The sequence below is a fragment of the Xenopus tropicalis genome, chromosome 2 (genome assembly GCF_000004195.4).
Source record: "Xenopus tropicalis strain Nigerian chromosome 2, UCB_Xtro_10.0, whole genome shotgun sequence".
Classification (NCBI taxonomy): domain Eukaryota; kingdom Metazoa; phylum Chordata; class Amphibia; order Anura; family Pipidae; genus Xenopus; species Xenopus tropicalis.
In genome coordinates, this window is record NC_030678.2 from 103,989,317 (window position 1) to 104,007,982 (window position 18,666).

General features: G+C 35.1%; 1 protein-coding gene across 9 annotated transcripts in view; it reads right to left on the minus strand.

Annotated features, from left to right (window-relative positions):
* Positions 1-428: 428 nt before the first annotated feature.
* Positions 429-18,666, minus strand: part of msi2 (musashi RNA binding protein 2) — a 433,137-nt gene continuing 414,899 nt past the window's right edge. For all 9 annotated transcript variants that reach the window (XM_004911719.4, XM_004911720.4, XM_004911722.4 and 6 more), the window contains one exon: positions 429-7,091. The gene's annotated coding sequence lies outside the window, so the exon portion shown is untranslated. The remainder of the gene's footprint in view (positions 7,092-18,666) is intronic.

Sequence of the window (18,666 nt, forward strand, 5' to 3'; positions counted from 1 at the left end):
ATACTTTAATGGGATTATATATCAGTTTTTGAGTTTGTACGTTCAAGTTTGTTTTTCTAAATCGAATAAACTCGCATATCGAATGCTTGCATATTAATGTAGTAAACTCATGCGATTCGATGTGGTAAACTAGAATCTCAAACTGAAAATATGGCTTGACTTTGCCCAGGACAACTCCTATTGCAAGCTTTTAAAAGGCAAAGTTTTACATTCAGGTTTTTGGGTTTTTTGAACTTAAAAAATATCAGACATCTGTGTTTTTGTACCATAATTTAAATTTGAGATTAAAATGTATTCTATGGGAGATGCCTTTCCCAGACTTTGGAGCTTTCTGGATTATGAAAAACGGATCCCATACCTGTATATCGAAACCTGCTACAACAAACTGGACAAGGACAAATGGACAAACGAGAATGCAAAAACGGGTGTTCAAAACAGCTTATTTTATTTATTCTTTTTTTTTCTTTTCAGACAAACACATTGATTTCTGGACCACAGTAGAGGATGGAAACCTTTCACAAACGTATTTATTTGAAAATACAAATATAAAATTATACTTTCCACATCTATGATGTGAGAGACCCCCATCCACGTAGTATTTTACAACAAGGCTTCGAAAAGCCATACACAAAGACCTGAAAGATGCAATGCTTGAGAGAAAGAGAGAGATATATATTTATATATAGATACATACATATGTATATATATAAAAAAAATAGTCACTACCAAAGTTCTCATCAGTTCATACTAAAGTATAAAAGTAAGGGCTAGGTCTGCCACAGTGCCATTAAGGTTCATTAGTGAACAGATACAGAGAACCACCATCAATGCTTAGTTCATTTTCATGAAAAGCTCAGACTCTAGAACTCATAGAAGACAGCAATTCTAGATTTGCAAGCCCACGCCAGTTCCAAAAGAGGCACACAGATCTTGCACTGGGTGCTATGTGCAGTATACAATAAGCATTGGTGACATTTTTCTTCTATCTACCCTGTTAGATCGAACCCCCCCCCCAGAAAAAAAGAATCAAAGAAAACACTTCAAAATAAATTAAGAAAATTAACTATTCTCAATAACAGTACATTCTGATTGTTCAGTGATTTAAGGTGGGCAACTCACTCAGGTAATGGTTTCTTGAAATTCTTTATTTTCCAACATTGACTTTACCTTCCTTTAACTTTTTGGTAAATCTTTTTACAGTATATTGAAGTATTGCTTAACATACAGAACTCTTGTAGTGTTAACAGGTGTATATGGTCAAATTCTGAACACTTAATGAATGTTTGTACAATGTTTAAAGCATGTCTGTATGAAACTACCAGTGGATGTTGATAGAACTTCCTTCCCTAGATGATAGAGCAGATCCGTCATGTTCTGTAGAAAACCAGATTGAGTAGTTTACATACACAATACATTCCTCTTAAAAGGAACACCACACAATTTTTTTTTCGAAAACATTTGTTTTTCAAGTTAAATACAAGTTAGTGTTAGTGTTATTGTAAACAATTGTACTACATCACACATAAACCACGGATGACTTTCATTACCAATGATATACACTATATTGCTTTAGTCTTGTTCTTGTTGCATTTGTGTACAGCAAACATTGAAAACATCTGTTTTTGTGGCTATGTCCCTAGCCCTCATTCACACATTAAGGATAAAAAAAATGGCATTTTCATAGCGAAAACAAATAATGATAATGGGGGAAGAAACTTTTTTTTTTTTTTAAAGAAGTTAGTACACCTTTCAGGTCATCTTTGCCAAGAATTACCTAATGAATGAACTAAGCTATTACAATGTGCCTCATTCATCAGCTGTAAACGGCTGTACAAAGAAAAAGACATTAACAGAGCCATGCTACCTTAAAGTCCAAGCTACAAGTTCAACATAATGTGAACAATCATGGAACCTAGGAAAACTAAAAACACAGGCCAGGCTTCATTTTAACCAAGGGGATCGTGCTCATTTTAGCTCTCCAATTTTGTTTTGATTAAACGGGGAGGGGGACATATTTAATGTGTATATTGAAGGAAATTTTACAGTTGTGTTTGTACAATCAGTTTAACTTACCATTTGACATAAGTTTTCAGTGTTAATGCTCTGAATGTACTATTTCCTTAAGTGCATAATCAAATATAATAGATTACAGTGGACTTGCAGTAGTGCAATGACGTTTTTGGCACAGGTCTGTGGAACTAGTAGTAAATTTGCAAAAGAAATCAAAGTCTTTTGCAATTGTACTTGCTATGTAGCTCTATAAGGAAGTTTACCAGCCTTGTGCCATATTTTACTCAAGTTGCTTCAAAATTCTCTACATTTTACATTAACAAGTATGGCTGTAAAGGTGTTTCTCAAGGAGCCAATGTGTCCATGTTGAAGTACTCATGATTTTGAATAACCTATGCTAACCGTTTTTCACATAAAAAGTTTGGTTACTATAAATTTATAGGAGTATGCCCTTTCATGGGACAGAGAGGTCTCTTAGTAGTAAAGGCCTACATTGGTGTGTCTCAGTTTCACTCCAGCGGTAGAAAACCATTACTATTTTCCAAAGATAATTAAGCAGGCTTGAATAAGATATTTTGCTATAAGAAGCACAATGCCTCAGTAGCAAGTTAAGGTGCTATTTAAAGACAATTTTATTCCTAGTATTTTCAATAGTTTAACCCATCTGCTAATTCAAAGGCACGGTTCAGCATACAGCAGATGGCTATGCATGTTTTATTGTCTTAGTTTTAAACTGTCCCACCACTGTCTCAGGGTATTTAATATCTATCTTGTGCAATTATTAAGCATAATGGATCAATATGTTAAATATAAGATCAACTCCAAGGTGATGCTGTGATGTCAGAAGCTTGGAAAAAGTTTTTTACTTACTGAATAGTTTAGTGACAATAACTGCAGCATTGCCCAGCTGCCCCTCAGGCATTATAATGCACTATATTTATATATTGAATGATTAAATCTGCAAAATATTTTTCAGCATTCAGTTTTTTCAAAGTTAGTATTTTCTTGATATCTGGGACAAATTTGATAATATAAAACAAATCTTTACATTATATATGCAAACCCACACAAAAGCATGAAACTGATCCTCCATTTTCTAATTGGAGGCCATTATTTTATCCTATCCACTGGCCATGAGAGAAATTTCCCTGCACATTATTCTATGTAGAAGGTCCTTAACAAGAGTAAGTAAACAAGTCAAATGTGTATATTAAGCATTGTGTCTACTGTTTTCTATTTGTTGGCCACTAGCTGTGTTGTATAAAATGTATCTGCCAATGTGTTCATTTTAGCAGTGTTTTGTATTCTTATATTTTTGGAAGAAAGCATATTTTAAGCCTTCAAAAATAATGTATTACTCCATTTTGTGTTTTGTGTAAAGGCATTTTCTGATCCTCTTCAAAAGTATGACTTTACACATATATTTTTGAGAGATATATCATTTAAAACATACTGTAGATGTGTGGATGTAAAGTAGGCCCCACACAGGAAAGAATCCATTCAACCTTAGCTCCACCTGATTTGGCTTGATCTGGTGAGGAGCTGGTTACAAAGAGCTAAGTGCATGAATTATGGTGCTACAGCTGTGCTGGCAGGTGAGCCCTTGGGGCATCACAGGTAAAAGACTGCCTGTAAAGATGCCATCTATCTCTGCCTGATCAGTTTGGACAATCTTCAGCAATGACCTATAGCCAATAAGTAAGAATTTCAGAATAAAAAAAATGATAAAAGTGTGGGCCAATTTTCCATAAATGATTTATACATTTACACCAATAAAAGAATGTTTTATAAAAGTATATATATGAGTGTGTGTTTTAAATATCTAAAAAACATTATTGTCCTGTTGTAAAGCCAGACCTAGACTGTATATGCTGATTGTCACACTGACCAGTGACAGTGGTGTAAATATCGTAAAGGTGAAAGGTGTGAACAGAAAGTAACCTGCTAATTAGTTTCATCTAAAATATCTGATATATCAGAAACCTAGCCTTCTGTTGGGATGTATTTAAATTATTCATCAATTATCATTTAAGTAATGGTGTTTATTTTTTATAATATCATTTCAGCTACAGAAAAATAATGGTTAATGAGACACGACCCGTTCAACCTTGAATAAAATAAAGAAACCTCTAAAGCTTTGTGCTATGGTCATTTACAAAACCATGGAAGTACTACATGAATGGGGACTAGAGCAAACCTTGGTCTAGGTAGCCACATTGAAAAACATAAACGGTTCCACAGTATTTCATATGGGCCAATGGGACTCTTTAAAAGTTATATAAACATCTAAAACATAGTCACACAGATTATTGATTTCTTTTGAGCATTCTTAAAAAAATATTTGTTTTCTCTTAGTAAAATCATTTTATATACCATGCCTCCCTCTTTTTAAAAAATAAATTAAAAAAATCCAGTTTTGCATATATAGCATTAGCATTTAAGGTAGTATGGCATTCCCCTTTCAAAATCAAGGGAGGGTAGGGAGATCTACAAAATGCCTATTAGAGTTTGCCAGCATTGTAGCGTTATGAGACCTTTGGTTAGTTGAAACCACATCAGATCAACAAAAAAATCTTAAAAAAAACAAAAAAAAACTGCTCTGAAAATTATTTCTTAACTTAGAGAAAGTTCTATCCTTACTGGTCCTAAATCTGAAGAACTACACCTATTTTTTCTTTAATGTTAATTACAATACATCTACCAATAATTACTATAAGAGAAGGAAATGAATTCAGTACATTAGCATCAGGACAGCACGCTTACACAATTGCCACTATACACACTGCTAAGATATATTGAGGAGGAAGAAAGAATATTCTATGAGGTGACTGGGAATGAAAAAAATGTGATGTGTGTGTATGTATGTATGTATATATACAGTATATATACACATATACATATATATGGAAGTACAGTACATCATCAACAATGACAAAATATTTATCTTATTTTTTTTGTTAAAAAAAATCCCCGGACTTAAATTAAACCCCGGGGAAAAAGTTTTCTTTTTTTACCTTTTTTTTTTCATTTTTTCTTTTTTTTTTTTTTAAATAGAACTGTTTGGTTTACATTTATACATGATTAAATTTCCATATTAAAAAAAAAATACTAGCATTTTGCTTTTTTTTTGTTTTTTTAGAGAAACAAAATGGAAATTTGTTTCCAGAGTTTCATTTACAATTGTGGAAAATAATAAGATAAAAAAAAGTTCCTTTTAAGAGAGCATTTTTTTTTCTCCACCCGTTGCTCATTTGCAATATTGATTCTATTATCTTCTATGTTATCGCTACCTGTTAGTAACATTTATAAAAATAGGAGTGCAGCAGCTTTTGTTTCAGAAATGTAGCATTCAGTGTCTTGTACTTACTGTACAAAAAAAGTACCAATTTTATACATGTAACAGTTACAAAGAAAAAGAAAAAAAAAACTTGGCATATAGTAAAATAATATCCACACAACAGTATGCTTTTAATGCCAAACATGCCAAGTTGTACTTCTATGTCTCTGTTATAGGCCTATTAACTGATATTAAAAACATTAAATTAACATATCCTTCATATGCCTCCTAAAAGAGGATGAAATATAAAACAGCCAAATAAACTTGTGCAAATCGGAAGTCGTCAGTTTTCCCTACCAGTCACAGTGCAATGATGTTGTATACCTTTGTTATTATTTCTACAATAAATTAATCTTTCCTCTCCTCTGTTGTGATACTTGGAGCACTGAGGTATCAAAACAAACGGTTTGCATTCCTAATTTGTCAATAGAGAAAACAGAGGTCATGAAGTGAAACAGATTGAACGATGCCTGCCTTAGATGGCGTGAATCGGTTACTGGAGGCAACATTTAGAAATGGAGCTGTAGAAGAGAAATAAGGATCTAGACAGCAGCTGAAATGACCGGACAGTTACATATTCTAATTCAAAATAGGAAAGAAACACAAAATGGTGTGCTTCAATTTTTAAATATCAAAAATGTAGCTTCATTTAGAATCCGGGTGAAATGTTTTTCCTTTTCCTCAAAAAGAAAAACTAAACTTTTTTAAGCTGTGCACATAGTTTAAATAGGTAATATGCTGGTATGACGCTAGTACAGTTATCAGGTCTAAAACATCTACACAACAAGCTTAACAGTGTTAATCTAGCTAACAGGGCACACCTTGGCAACTCCTTCAGGGTGTAAAACGCTACTTTCTATCCCCTGTTCTGTCCAGAGATGCTGCAGGATTTTGCCCTTTTAAAAAAAGGTATTTTAAATCTCTTTCATAAGAGTTTACATGTTGTTAATGGAAGAATATTTACAGCATTTTGTTTTAAGAATTACCTTCATAAAACATTATAATATCACCTCCTTCAACAAGAAAAAAGCACTTATAGAAAACCAAGGACTCAAAAAAATTCTTGTCCTTAAGTTATTGCCGAAAATAGAGAGACATCACAAAAACAAAACAGAAAAAAAAATAATTCTATTCACTTTAGTCAGCTGCTCCTTTACATTATGTACATCTTGAAATTAAAACTTGACTTTAGTACCAGACACCCCTACATGACACTAGTTTTTTTAAACTTGTGGTTTTTTTTTTAACTTTTTTTTGGAACATAATGAGTACCAATGCTTGCAAATTCTGTTAAAATCTATACAAATCTCAACGTTTTGCAACAAGCATTAGTAACTATGTTTAAAAAAAAAAAGTTTAACAAAAACTTAGCCACTAATAAAGATGTATACTATGGTTAATGTCAGACATGTGAATTTGAGCAAAAATGGAAACCCCAAGCTGTAGATCCTGAAACCCCAAATGTCTGAATAAAAAGGAAAGGGCAAAAAATGAAACACAAGCAACAATAAAAACAATAAATGACTTTTGCACTTGCTTTTCTCATAAAGAAAAAGCTGTGAATTATTGAACACCGCAGGTTCATGAGATGACGAGATTTACTGTAGTTCGCAGATGCCACCTCCGATATTACGTCTGCATATATGTCTTGTACTTGTGATGACACTGAAGATCCGATGACATTATCTTAACAAGGGAACATTCAAAAACTTCTCCCGGTCTTGCCTGAGCATCCAGACAAATTCTACAGAAAAGAACAACAATTTTTTTTTTAAAAAAAAACAAGCATAACCTTTACATAACATATTACAAAGAATTACTTTATAGTTTATATTAAGGTGTGCTTAAATATACTTGCAGATGAAAAAAGGAAGATGATAAGGTAAATGGTAAAAAAATTAATAAGGGCCTGATTTATGATTGCTCAAGCCTTCAGGTGCCAGCAATCATAAAAGAAACCCTGCATGAGTTTACTAACTTACGCTGAGTTTCAAATGGAAGAAGCTTGGGATTTTCTGTTATTTGTAACAAAAGCCCATTTGGAGAAAATTTCAGAAATAGACAAGCTTTTTCCGTCCAAACCCAGAATTAGTTAGAAAACTCACCACAACATTTCCTTTTTGAATGAAGACTATTGTGCTACTGGAAGGGTAGAAAACAAAGTACAAAACACATGCAGTATTGCACCCGTTTTTTGCTGTTTGCAATCTGCTCCTCAGGTAGAAATCACTCACAACAGTTTTTGCTTCAGTGAACATTACTATTACAATATAATGCCTGTACCACAAGAACCCTAGAATGGAGTTAGCATGCATTACGCATCGTCACACTGCACAATGCTAGAGAATTTTTTCTTTGACTAAACCTTACCATTAGCTTTAATTTAGGGTGAAGTAAGATTATGATTTTAATTTTTCAGAGTAAATAAACTAGTTCACACCACATTTTCTTAAGTATTCCTTCTTAGCCCAATTGACTTTCATATATTACACTCACTCTTACATGGTGTACAATAATGCCAAACTTTTCTACACTTAATAAACATATTTACCCTCATAAATATCATAACAATGGATTATGCCTGCTGATTTCTGAAATGGTTCATTGTAGTTTTATAAATACTATATTTACTCATGCAGGAGCATAGAAAGGGTGCCAATAGTTGTTCTTAACTTGATCAGCAGCCTTTATATGTATTTACATATATTTGTATTTATATAGCGCTACTTACTCAATAGAACACTATGGGGCACATTTACTAATCCACGAACGTCCGAAAAGCGTCCGAATGCATTTTTTTCATGATGATCGGTATTTTTTTGTAAATTGTCGCAAATTTTTCGTAGCCGTTACAACTTTTTCGTAAATTGTCACGACTTTTTCGTAGCGTTACGACTTGCGCGAATTGTCGTGACTTTTTCGTGTGACTTTCCTTGGGCCAGGTTGGAGCTGCAGAGTGCCATTGAGTCCTTTGGGAGGCTTCCAAAATCATGCAAAGTCTGAAAGTTTTGCCCGCCGTTTACGAGCGCTCAATACGAAAAAGTCGCGCCAATATACGAGCAAATCATAACGGCTACGAAAAAGTAGCGAATATTTGCGCAAGTCGTAACGGCTACGAAAAAGTCGTGACAATTTCTGAAAAAGTCGTAACGATGACGAAAAAATCGCAAAAATATGAAAAAGTTGCAAAATGTTCGTTTCCAGTCCGAATTTTTCCCATTCGGATTCGTGGATTAGTAAATGTGCCCCTATAAGTCCCACAACTGGGTCAGGTGTTATGTGAGTGCTCAAAGAGGTAGTCTGTGTTTAGTTTTGAAGAGTTCAAAAGAAAATTCTCTCTGGCGGAATTCAGGGATAGCATTTCAAATGTAAGGACCAGCAAGGTAGAAAGGTTTAAGGCAGGAAACAGCAGTAGTTGTGGTGGTGCAACCAAGCCGTTGCCCTTACAGGAGCATTCAGCCAGGAACGTATGGATACACAACAGTAGAGATGTAGTGAGGTGCAAAGGAATTAAGGTATTTAAAGGTTATGAGAAGGAGTGTATAAATCATTCTTTGTTTTATGGGAAGCCATGATAAGAATTTCAGCAGTGGAGGGCATACTACCATGGATAAGAGGAGGAAAATTATTGCAGCAGTATGAAATAGAGGCTGTAGTGGAAAGAGGCCTAAGTTAGGGAGGCGAGTTAGTAGCAAGTAGTAGTAGTAGTGCAGTAGTCTAGTAGCAATAGGATAAGAGCATGCATGAGCATCTTAGTGGTTAATTGTGAAGAAATGATTTTTTTTTCTATTTTAGTTTATTGGATTTTAGTGATTTTATTGAATTCCATATTGTTCTTTGTAACTTGTTTTTACCTATGGAAATTTTGTCTGCTATATATCCATTTGGGTGCCTCTCTGTGCCACATAGTTTAGTGCATGTTGGAGTTCATATTTAAAATGTTTTATGTTGGTACATTACAAAATGCGGGGCATATAATGTGGTAAAATGTAAGCTTTGTAATGATTTTGAAAAATCCTTTCTTTTGAGTTTCTTTTTGCAGCTCCTCCTCCTGCTTCGATAAAGGTTAACCTGAGGTTTTCTCTTTAGTCAGTGTTTCTAATGCTTTTTCTCTGGTCATTGGGGATTATGAAATTAGGGTTTAAAAACTTCTCCATGTTCTACAGACAAGATTCAACACCCTGTTGGTTGTAGATGTTTTGGTCCTGAAGATAATGGTTTCCTAAATTGTGAAGTAGATTCATTGTAATTTTCTTCTCAAGCCCTGGGCACCCCAGGAGGATGTTTCCAAAGTGGGGTACTGAAAAGCAGGCCTATTATCATGTTGATTTCCATCCCTACTTAGTAGAACCTGCTTGTGTTAGGGACAACTCCTGTGTGTGGCCAAAAACATAGAAATCAGGTCTGTCAACCTGCTTCCTTGACATCACAGTATCTTTAAAGAGATGTTGTGGATCTACACTTCTGCCCATCTGTTTCCTGCACAACCTTGTGTTCCTTTCTGTTTGCTGGTTTGAGTTCTGCATGTTTATTGGAGGGTCCTGCCTACACTTGTTTTTGTATAGGCCTTGGACTGACCACTTCATGTTCGAATTATGCTTCTGCTGCCTGCCCTGCCCACTGAACTAGCCTCTGGCATAGGCTCCTTTGCTTTTTCTAGCACTGCTTACTTTCACATCAGTCCAGAGTGAGGTAAGATCTCGGAACGTTCCCTGGGAACCCAAAAAGGCTTTTTTGAACACCAGTATTGCAGGCTTCTCCCGTCTATCAGCTAGTTATTCCACCTCAATATCTATACACAACCAGAACATTCCACCACATTCCACCACAAAGAGGAAAGATGAATTCTAACCTCTTAGTTACCATGCTGTCCAGTGGTGAGTGAGCAGACGGCACTGGGCCAAGTAGTATTGCCTTGGGCACAAACCCTACTTTGCTCAGCTCACAACGCTACGACTGTTCTATAAATTATTCTACACTGGTGCATAAATGTACAAGTTGTGTACAATAAACTTTACCTTTTAAAAAGGGGGCCCTAAATTAATTTCATTCCATGGACAGAAAATAAGAAAAAAATGAAATGTGTAACATTTACTGGTGACTTGTTTAAAACCAAAATACATTTATTGGTAACTGGTAGGTTACACTGTTGCAAATTTAATTATCATTATGTCCTACAGTAGCTTACAGATTAAAAGAATTTGTGGTAGGAAACAGCAGACTTTTGAAAATCACATAATTCCAAGAATTAATATCATCATTATTAAACATTTTTTATGATTATAGTTAACTTCTCTAAATAACCTAAACTAATTGTTTGCATTATCTAGGAAAATACTTCTGCAGAAATTACTATTTGTATTATGGACCCACCTATAGTGATTATATTTATATATATATATAATTTCCTGTTTCAATTACCATTGCTAAATATTGATTTTAAGTGGTGTTTTCTTCTAAATAATTTACTGCACAGTGACACCCACTGGGTCGCTTTATTAAGGACTACCCATGGAATTAAATGAAATGGTACATTTAATACTTAATCTTTATTCAGGAAGAAAACATTAATTTGTTTACTTGAAACAACCATCTGACAAAGACTAATTAGGCAAATTAAATATGTCTGTACTATGCTCTGAAAAGTCTATATCCAAAATCAGAGGCTGAGGGTGGTGTGGGAGGAAAGTGCAGTCGTATCAAACCAACAATGAGTGGGAAGTGACAAAGTATAAGAAATGTTCAAACACTTGTTTGTTACTCAGTCAAGAGAATGTTTGTAGTTAATGAAGAACAATTCTGTAGTGGTATACAAAATGATATATTGAAATTGTAATGCTATAAAAGTATAGACAGAAATAACATAAAAAATTAAAATCAGCATACATTTCTCTTTATTAGAACTGCAAATCTGTCCACCCTTCCAAGGGCACAGATAACAAAAAGTATAAACTGTAAATTTGAAGTGATGATTGAGATAGGGCCCCCTGCCTTTTTTCAATTGAGCACACAGTGTATGAAGGCCAGGTTAAGGATTCTAAGTCCTACAAAATGCATACAAAAACACATGGATTAAATAAAAACTGTTTTTTTAACTTTACTTTTGGCACAGTCACTCATTTGGGGAATGTTTTTCGGCATTAGCTGTAGATCTTAAGATACTAACGTTGATTCCTCAACAAGAAGCAGCATTCCGTACTACTCCAGTGTTTTTTTGATCACAGTTGTTTGCAATATTCAGCAGTCTATTTAAAAATTAAATATTAATCAGGCAGGCTGGAACAACTTTTTGGTCAAGTACTGCAAAGGGCTGAGAGTGCAATCTACAACCTATTTGTATTCATAGATCAGGTGAGATGATCCTTGTCCTAGGGTCAGACGTTTTGATCATCCCAAATTGGCCTACCACTTGTGTGGTGGACATTATCCTTCCTTAAAAAGCCAAGAAGCAGGGGGCCTGATTAATTCCATCAAAGAGAGCAAAGGATATTATGTTTGCTAGTGATATTTTAGTTATAATAGTATAAGATACCTTTGCATTGCTCGTGCCAGAAATCTATGTGTCCAAAACGATTGTATCATGCAAAAATACAAAAAGATGGCATTACCAGGGCCAAAAAGCTTTTAGTCTGAAACTACCATAAGTGACTCTAAGATTCTATTTATAATTACATTATAAGAATACATTTATTATAGAGAGTATTCATGGTTTTATGCAGGATCACAAATCATATTATCATCTATGAGCAGGCAGGTAATAAAATGTAGCAGGGAATGGTCATTAATATGATAAATATGGCACATGTACTAGGAGAAAGGGCTTATACATTGGTTGAACACTAGGTCAGAGAGAGTTGTTATAGGTAAAACACACAGGTATTTACACTGGGTCCACATTGTAAGCAGAATACCACAGTGATCAGTTGTTTATCTTTACAAATTAGACTGCCAATGAAAAAATGCTTCACACCTGTGTCAGAGTAGGGAAATCAATGGCATTAAAAGTTCAATTTGGATAAATATAAAAGTCCTGCACAAACAAAGTAATCATAGAAAGAAATGTATGACTTTCAGGAAATTCTGATGAAGAAGAAATAAAGAATAAGGAAAATGTAAATGGTATTGGTTATGTTGTAGCTCATCTCCATGTCATCCAAGTTACTGAATTTGTTCCTAAAGTCTGTTCTCCTGTTCTTTGAAAAATGCTTTTGTCCTGTAGTGTTCTCTTGCCTGCTCTATCAGGTGTTGAAAGAACTGGGTGTCCTCCTGAAGCATGCATGTGCTACCACCTTAGAATTACACGCTGTCCAGGACAACTACTTCTCTCAGCACCTGACCTGCTGGTATGGTGCCAACAGGACAAAGGTATTTTTCAAAAAACAGACAATCAGACTGTATGAAAAAAATCAGTGTCTTGGATCACATGGGGGTGAGCTACAAGATAGCTCCCCCATATTATTTAGAATTTTCTTGCCCTTTAAGGAAGATAAAGAAGATAAGAAATCAAAGTAATTACATACATGGTGGTTATTTTACTGATGTGTGAGTAGCCCTAGATGTATTGTGATCACAATGTAAATTATTACAGAAAGATTTAATGATGTTTCTTTCCATAAGGCATTACTGGTACAAAAAAAGAATATCTTCTGAGAATAAAGGAAAAGAGCAGAAGTCTTGCTGTTTTGTAATGAAAAAAAGTGCTAAGGTGACCTGTGAGGTAGCTAACAAGCTGTGGGTTTAATTTCCCTATTTTTGGATCAATTTGTAGTCCATTTTGTAAAGGTTTTAGCTGAAGTGCTGTCTTTTTCCACCCTAAGCCTTTCAGGATTTTACAATGTAGCTTTTGAATTTGTTTGCAATGTACACTGCAATGTGGATAAACATGATAGCAGACAAAGGCTTTACTTTTAAATATCGAATGAATATCCTTAAGGGACTTTCATAGTAATTACTATTTCCTTTATGAAATGGGGGTTTTAGATCTCTGGTTGGGGTCATCAGTGAGCATGTAGTAGCTGCTGATAGGACCGCAGAGACAAAAAACAATCTTAAATTAGATTAGCTCATCTTTCATAACCTGCCACAGAATTGTAAGTTCCTATAGTAAAAGGGACTGAAAAACATCAAATAATCACAAAATGTAAAAGGCCTACAGTCTGTTGATGGTGGTTTCTAAAGAACTTCTTGGCAAATATTTGTTTATAGGTAAACAACATATATAAAGCTATTGGTAGCTTACACTTGCCTTAGAGAATTAATTCAAAAGTTTACTTTGCCTTTAAGAAAAAAAAAGTCAGTACATAAAGGGACATATTTATTATGCTGTGTAAAAAACGGAGAAACAATTCATCACACATGGCCAGGATTTGTTGTGTACAAACCAGAGTAAAATCAGCGTAATTGGTTTACGCGTTTTTTTCTCCCGCCAAAACTTACAAGAAATAACGGAATAAAATCTGACGTTCGAACGTCGATCTTTTCAGTTTATTTTACACAGCTTTTTACCGGCAAATTCATTTTATACAGCATAACAAATATGCCCTATAATGTATATGCAGATCCAAACAGCTGCAATGAAGGGAGACAGTGCAAATTAATAAATATTAGTGTAACAGTAAATTAGGGATGGACCAATCCACTATTTTGGATTCTGCTGAACCCCCAAATTCTTTGTAAAGGATCCGAATTCTGCCGAAAGAGGCCAAATCCTGGATTCGGTGCATATTTACAAAGGATATACAGTATATGTTGAATAAAGACTGTGTTTATTTCTTTATTTTTCAGTAAAGAAATCATTAAACAGTGCCCTCCAACCATCACACACTGCAGCTAGTAGCTTTATGAACAAATGCATTTTATATTTGTGCGGTGTATTGTTGAGAGAATACAGGAAAACTGAGGTGATAACAGCCATTTAACATAATACGCTGGTTATTCCCCACTGCAGAACACCTTTGGAATTAGCCGATAAACAACATTAGAAATCATCTCCTTCAATCACCCAGGGTGATGAGAAGGTAATTTAATTGCTGCTCAAGGAAATAACGTCCACAGCTTTGAAATATTGTTGGATGCCTTACACAGTTAATTTAACGTGATGGGAAAGAGGTATTCTATTGTACCCCAAAACCTTGTGTTCTATTCACAAATAATTACTTTGATGATGCTGATTTACCATATAGTTAATCTTTAATAAGTCATATAGCATAAGTATACATTCCATACCAGTGTTGAAAACATTAGTGTATTCAAAGTGTGATATTTTCAGGGCTCCAGCATATTCCAAAAAGCTGTACTTAATGGTAGGGAACAAATGTGTTAAATAGACACACGGAAATACAAGGAAGAGAAGACCTAGTTATAGGGTACTAATTCCAAATATTGAAGTGTAAAAGTCCTCTCTAAAGTATCAACGTCCCAACAAACTTACCTGGCTAAAGAATGACTTGAAGACTAGCTGGACCAATAGATGCAGCAAGAAGGGAACCTGGACAGCCTGCCTCTGCTAACTAAGTCAGAAGTATAGCCCTGATTGGCCCTGAATGGAAGTGTGAGCTAGGAATTAAAATGTAAAATGGTCGGGGGGCATAAAAGGATCATTTGGTATTAAAGGAGAAGGAAAGGCAAAGTCACTTGGGGGTGCCAAAATGTCGCCTACCTTGTACCCTGGGCTGGTGCCCCTGTTCGGAGAGAACAGCACCAGCCCGGGGTAACAGCAGCGCTTCCTCCTTCCTGTTCGATCACTCGCTTGCGCATGTGCAGTAGAGTGAAAAGCTGAACTTTAACAGAGAAGTCGGCTTTTCACTAACGTGGCATCCCAGCAAAACGAAGCAGGAAGGAGGAAGCGATCCGCTGCAGGTACACCGGGCTGGTGCTGTTTTCTCCTAACAGGAGCACCAGCCTGGGGTACAAGGTAAGCGATTAAAGTCACTTGGGGGTGACTTACATTTTGGCACCCCCAAGTGACTTAGCCTTTCCTTCTCCTTTAAGAGATATAACATTGTTGTAATTGAAAATGGCTTCATGGGTAACTTCTAAGATTCAAATTTCATTCCAGAAGGTATAAGTTGTGCTAAAAATGCAGTTCAAAGTAATAAGAATGTTTCAAAAGTTGAAAACAAGGTGATATGATGTAAGAGTACCGAATCAAAAAGAGGTATTGTAGAATAAGGGATAGAGAGAATGGTAACTGCTTCATCATTAAAAATGATGATAAGAAACTATGTTGGACAGATGAATGGATGACAGAAACATTATTTAAAATAAGCACAGAATTTCAGCTACTCTGAAAAATATTAAGTAGCTTCTGTCAGTGCGGGGGGAGAATATGATGGGTGGGCAATGGAAAGGTCTGAAAGTGTATAACAGGATATGTGTTTTAAATGAGTGAGTAGATGATGCAGAGCTAAGATGCATTTGTTTGACAAGAAATAACAAAAAAACCCAAATAACAAGTAGAAAATGAATTATTGGCAGTTTTTGACTTGATAATGAAGATGTAATTTATTTTTCCTTTATGTCAAAAGTATTATTATATAAACGTGGTCTAACAAAATATCATGTATCATTAACACTTTGTTGAGGTATACCAGGAGGAACCCTTTGCTGTGCTTTCGACAGACAAGCTAAAGACAGAGTTGGTTGCCCAGAATACCAGAAGAAATATGATACCAACTATAACACGTGGTTGGGCTTGGTTTAAAAAAAGTGGACCCTGCAACGTGACAATAATCCACTAAGGAATGGCTCCAAAAAAAGAAATTGGTGGATTTAAATCCCATCGTGGGGTACTCTGAAACAGGTTTTGTATGCAAGAAACCCAAACATTGCACAGCTAAAAATTTTGCATTGAAGGAGTGGGAAAAGTTCAAAATTACTTTAGGTTGCTTCTCCTAAAAGGGACAACAACAGGTATTAGATCCAATGTTGTTCTTACTTTTTCCACAGAAGAAATTGCATATCTGGGTTTGTTTGTTTTTTCAAATACAAGATTGGAGAGTAAAATTATCATTGTCTCTTTATATTGTGTTTGAATAAAGATAAAATATGACATGTGCATGTATGTTAAATACTGTATATATTTTTACATTGGGTGTACTTTTTCACATAACTGTATGTGCTAAAACAGTAGCAGTCTGATGTGAGCCTCTATACAGTATAAATCTCTCTTTATCATATTTATTCATTACATGTCTGGCCACTTGAAACTTGAAAGTTCAGAGAAGGGCAATAAACAGAATAAAGAGTCTAGATGACTTAATCTACTAAGAAAGTTATTCCAGATATGTGTTTTATTAGGGGAAAAGTCATCTTTAATCACACAAGACTGATAAGTACAAACACACTCAATATTAGTGAAAAGTGTGGGACCTATATTCTCCAGCGTTATGTGAGTAGCCCATAGAGAACGGAGAATTGCCAGATTGGGATTGTTCATGCACTAAAATGCATTAACAGGCACTTTCTTATCATCCTCATAAAAAAAGATATATTCCATGGTACTTTTAAAAAGAAAATATGGTACCTATGAAGGATATCTAGGCCACAGCTACATTAACTGATTCTCAGGGAAATATTCCAGAATTTTCATTTAAAGTCAATTTGTATTTTATTAGTTCCAAAGAAATAGTTTATTCATGTTCTGAGTTAGCCCCCAAGTTATGTAGGAAATTTAGAAAACTCAACTAAAAATATAAATCAAGGATGTCTAGCCTTTAGTCATCCAACTATAACTCACAGAAACTGGCAAAATTGTGCAGGGGGACAAGGAGAAAAGAACAGGATGAAAGCTAAAGAGGAAGGCAGAAAAGAAAAAGATGGGTTAAGTAACGGGGAATTGAAAAACTAGAAGAATTAAGAAAGGAAATAATTGAAGGAACAAGATAAAAAGGGTACTTTGGATGGGAACTGCAAGTAAAAATGAGGCTTGAGAAGAGGCAGAATTCAGAGGAGTATGGAGAAAGAAAGAATAGCATTAATTAAAGTAAAAGTAAAGAAATTGGTACAGGGTAAGACGTAGAGGAGGGAAAGGTGAGAGCTGAAGGAGAGTACATTACGGGAGGGCAGAGAGTGGAATAAACGAGGTAGTGGAAAGAGATAAAACCAGTATAGGAGAGAAAGTACATGAGCAGAAAGGGGTAGGAAGTAGGAAAGAAATGAGAATAGTGAAAGAGGAGAAAAAGGATAAAAAAGACAGGAGAATGAGAAAAAGATCAAAACAGAATTGGTAGAAAAGTTGGACTCTTAGAGGGGAAAGTGGAAGTGAAGAAGTTTTGGGATTCTAAAAGTGCCTAAACAGGGGAGGAGCCCTATAACCATTTAGAAAATTGTTAAGGGAGTGTGGCACAAATTTCTCCTGCCATGTGTGGTGTATTTACCCCCAGTGACGATCAGTTTCGATTTCCACCATTTTAGCAACCAATATACAGCAAACAGCATTGTGAAATGCTTTCTAAAATTAAATACTATATTACCTTTTTGGTTTCCCATAAGCAACAGGGCCTGGTTGCAGTCACAAGCCCTGTGCTCAGTAGCAAAACTACCTATGGATACCCAGGGCACATGTCTTGGGGCATTAGTCTGTAATGTTATGACATTTCTGTATACCCTCTGAAGGTATTTGTGTTCTACTTCCATTATTTCAAGTGTTTTAAATCTATATCTGCCATAAAGTGTAAGAAACCCTATTATGTTCTGGGTGAGTAGCTGATTTAGAGCTGATGAAATATCCAGAGAAACACTAATTTCTCAGTGATCCTTTCCCATTAATATACGAAACCCTAAGAGAAACAGCAGAATAAAGCTTATTTTGTCTACACAGTAGAAAACATCAAAAAGGAAAGAAAAATACACATAATTAACACGAGATGAGCTAAAAAGGGCAGGAAACTGGCAACAATCCTAATTTAGTGAGCTAAGGTGATGCCTTTAATTGGATTTGTTTAGTCTGAAATTTTTTAATTTTGCATAATTGTTCCATAGTTATTAGTGGAAAAATGTCATATTTCAACTGCAGTATTGGCACATTGCTTAATTATGCATTGTGGCATTCAGTGCACATTGAAACTAAGCTGTCAGCTTTTGTTTAGCAAAGAACAGTGTTTATTAAGAACCAGTAATGATTTTTCTTTAACACGTATATCCCTAGATTCAATTATGTCTTTGCCTTTCCGTAAACTTTGGCACATCATTAAAAGGCTGCACAGCTTAAGTAATGTGGCGCAAAGGTTCCTAAAATGCCAAACTTTAAGGAAAACATGTCAACAAATAACTGGAAAAGAAAATATAGTTCATTCACCTTTAAAAAAACAGAGAATAGA